This window comes from Gossypium arboreum, unplaced genomic scaffold (genome assembly GCF_025698485.1).
Source record: "Gossypium arboreum isolate Shixiya-1 unplaced genomic scaffold, ASM2569848v2 Contig00027_ERROPOS15925175+, whole genome shotgun sequence".
Lineage (NCBI taxonomy): Eukaryota > Viridiplantae > Streptophyta > Magnoliopsida > Malvales > Malvaceae > Gossypium > Gossypium arboreum.
The window spans coordinates 8,032-11,814 of record NW_026440288.1 but is presented as its reverse complement, the minus strand read 5'-3'; the positions used below and the strand labels follow the sequence as shown (position 1 = coordinate 11,814).

Below are 3,783 nucleotides of genomic sequence, written 5' to 3'. Positions count from 1 at the left end.
TATTAAAACACACACACACACACACACACACACACACACACACACACACACATATATATATATATATATATATATATATATATGTTTATATTCTTATATTAAATAATATTATGAGTACGTATATACAAAAAACATGAATCTTAGTAAAATCCAAATTATGTTCTTCGTTAATATCTAGCTAATAGTATCATAATTTCCTTAAACCCTTAACCTAAACTTAATTTTTAACATATTTTATTTCGGACATTCTATTTAATCTAAATATATTTAAAAAAATAGATAATTAAAAATACACAATAGCATTATTATTTATACAAATTAAGTTACATAACTTTAATAAAACAATTAATTCTCTATTGGAACACTCTAGTTATAATGTCCACTCAGAAGATATTTCTATTTTATAAAATTTGGAATTTATACATAGTTCAACAAATGCTAATTCCACATTCAAAATCACCCTTTCTTAATATATAGCATCCCAAGTAAGAATCGAAAGGAAATTATCTCTTAAGAAGATAATAATAATTGTCCCACTCTAAACTTTAACCCTAATTAACCTTTAAACCCTAAATCATAATCCATAAACCCCGAATTCATCATAAACCTTCAAATATTAGTTAACTCCTAAACCTTAAACCATAGTTAACGATCATAATTGAACCTGCTTAAACCATATATCTTAAACCATAATCCTTAAAATATAATGATAATTAATTTAATATTTTAAATTCAATACTATCTCTTTTATGATTATCTAAGAAAATATTCAATATATTGTATAATCATAAATTTTAATAATTATTGTTTTAGAGGTTAGAGATTAGTGTTTATGATTCTTTTTGAGGTTTAGGGGTTATGGGATTTTTAGCGGCGTTTTACCTAAAGCGCCACTAATGCTCTGGTTTTTAGCGGCGTTTTACCTAAAGCGCCGCTAATGCTCTGGTTTTTAGCGGCGTTTTACCTAAAGCGCCGCTAATGCTCTGGTTTTACCGGCGGTTTTTTTGGAACGCCGCTATTGCTCTGAATTTTAAAATTTTTGCGGCGTTTTTTTGTAAAACGCCACTAAAAACGCCGCTAAAGCCCTATTTTCCTGTAGTGTAGGATATTAGGAACACTCAATTTTTATTACTTTAGCCATTCTACTTTATTTGCAATTTAAATTTTTATTTTCTTTTCTAATTTTTCTTTTATTCATTCCTGGCAGGTTTTTATAGTGTATGACTAGAAGAAACTCATCGGGACCATTACTGTTTGATAGTGAGATCGATCGCACAGTTCGCAGAACCCGAAGAGAAATAAGGCGAAGCTTACGATACACAGAGGAAGAGCAAGAGGATGATACTTCAACCACAACCAAGGAGATGGCTGAAAACCAAGAAAATCCGCTACCTCCTGCTATTGCTGCTAATCAGAATCCTGCTCCACGCACTATGTATGATTATGCTAAACCTTCTTTAATAGGAACTGAATCGAGCATAGTTAGACCTGCTTTAGCTGTAAATATTTTTGAACTGAAACCTAACACAATTCAAATGATACAGCAATTTGTTCAATTTGATGGTTTGCAGGACGAAGATCCCAGCGCTCACTTGGAAAACTTTTTGGAACTATGTGATACATTTAAAATTAATGGCGTTTCTAATGATGCCATTCACCTTCAATTATTCCCTTTTTCATTGAGAAACAAAGCTAAAGAGTGGTTGAATTCGTTACCACGAGGGTCAATCACTACTTGGGAACAAATGACCGAAAAGTTTTTATTAAAATATTTTTCACCAGCTAAAACGGCTAAATTACATAATGATATCTCTTCTTTTGTGTAGATGGATTTAGAAACACTCTACGATGCATGGGAGAGATACAAGGATCTCTTGAGAAGATGCCCTCACCATGGGTTACCACTCTGGCTACAGGGTTCAAACATTTCATAATGGCCTGAATCCTTCAACTCGACAGATGATCGATGCAGCCGCTGGTGGAACTATCAATAATAAGACACCTGAAGATGCTTATGAATTTATAGAAGAGATGTCACTGAATAATTATCAATGGCAAGTCATAAGGACAAAGCCAAAAAAAGCAATCGCATTTATAACGTTGATTCGGTCACCATGCTCTCTAATCAGGTAGAACTCTTGAATAAGAAAATTGACGGTTTTCTTAGTTCTTCACAGGTTCACCCAGTAATGCAATGCGAAACAAGTGGAGGTGGATCAAGCAATCTAGATTACCCACCCTATGGCCACAACATGGAGAACTAGCAGTTAAATTACATGGGTAATAATCCTCGATCTCAAAATAATCCTTATAGTAATACTTACAATGCAGGTTGGAGGAACCACCCAAATTTCTCATGAGGAGGCCAAGGGAACCAACGACCACCGCCACCTCCAGGCTTCCAGCAACCACCCTACCAACAAGAGAAAAAGCCGAACCTTGAGGAGATGCTAACAAAATTCATCTCAGTGTCAGAAACTCACTTTCAGAATACCGATACAGCACTTAAAAATCAACAAGCATCGATCCAAGGGCTCGAAACTCAGATAGGTCAACTCACTAAATTGATATCTGAACGATCACAAGGTAGCCTGCTGTAACACCCCGTACCCGAGTCCGTTACCGGAGTCGAACACAAGGTGCGTACAGACTTAACTTAATTATTTTCACAGTCCAAAAAAAATTTCCAGGCAAGCTGGTTACTGCGTCACTGTCGCCTTAAAAATCATATCTTGAGTTTCAAAGCTTGAAAATCAGTTTCGTAATTTTTCCCTGAAACTAGACTCATATGTCCATCTACATATTTTTTTCTAGAATTTTTGGTCGGGCCAATTAGTACAGTTTATTAGTTAAAGTCTCCCCTGTTACAGGGTGCGACTACACTGACCTTCATGCGTTATGACCTATATATCTCCCTGTACGGGGCTTCAATAGTGATTCTGTTTGTTTCTATAGAAACTATACTCAAATAGGAATCTATACATATATGGCATGACTCCTAATTATCTCTGTTTAATTTACAATGAATTTCCAAAGTCGGAACAGGGAATCCAGAAGCCGTTCTGGCCCTGTTTCACAAAAACCTAAATATCTCTTAACATACAACTCATATGACCGTTTCGTTTCTTCCATATGAAAGTAGATTCACCAAGGTTCATTTACACAATTTATTCACTATTTAATTCCATTCTTACTATTTTTAGTGATTTTTCACATCCACATCACTGCAGCTGTCAACCTCTGTCTTTAAGGTAGATTTTACCTACTTCATAATTTCCTTGATTCAACTAGCCCTTTTAGCACACATGGCACAAAAGATGATCACGGTTAACCATTCCGAGGGCTAATCGATTCCAAACATTTCCACATCTCTTAATGAACAACATACAAAATGATTATGATACCATGCCAAAGTGTATATAAGCCATTTTCGCATGGCTATCCAAATTTATACAGAATCAAAGGGTCTATGACCAACAAACGAAAGAGTAGTCCTATACATGCCATTTCAATGTTCAACCAAAATTTGTACCAAAAAGGGGGCTTTGATAGTGTGGGCGACTTCGACTTCCAAAAATCCCGAGTCCGATAGCTGACGAGCCAAAATCTATAAAACAGAGAGCAAGAAACGGAGTAAGCAATTTATGCTTAGTAAGTTTTGAGCAAGGGATTCCAGCACAACAAAAGCATAGCATTCATATAGCTAAACGGATAATTTCATATGCACACATTCTCAATATCATGCTTACTTCACATTACCAACCCTTATGTTCATACACACAA

The 3,783-nt window shown here is 35.2% G+C and overlaps 1 non-coding gene across 1 annotated transcript; it reads right to left on the bottom strand.

The window, feature by feature from the left end:
- Nucleotides 1–1,794: 1,794 nt before the first annotated feature.
- On the bottom strand, nt 1,795–1,900 carry LOC128287762 (small nucleolar RNA R71). Its single transcript, XR_008278463.1, has one exon. It is a non-coding gene; the product is annotated as a small nucleolar RNA R71 (small nucleolar RNA).
- Between the last annotated feature and the right edge of the window lie 1,883 nt (nt 1,901–3,783).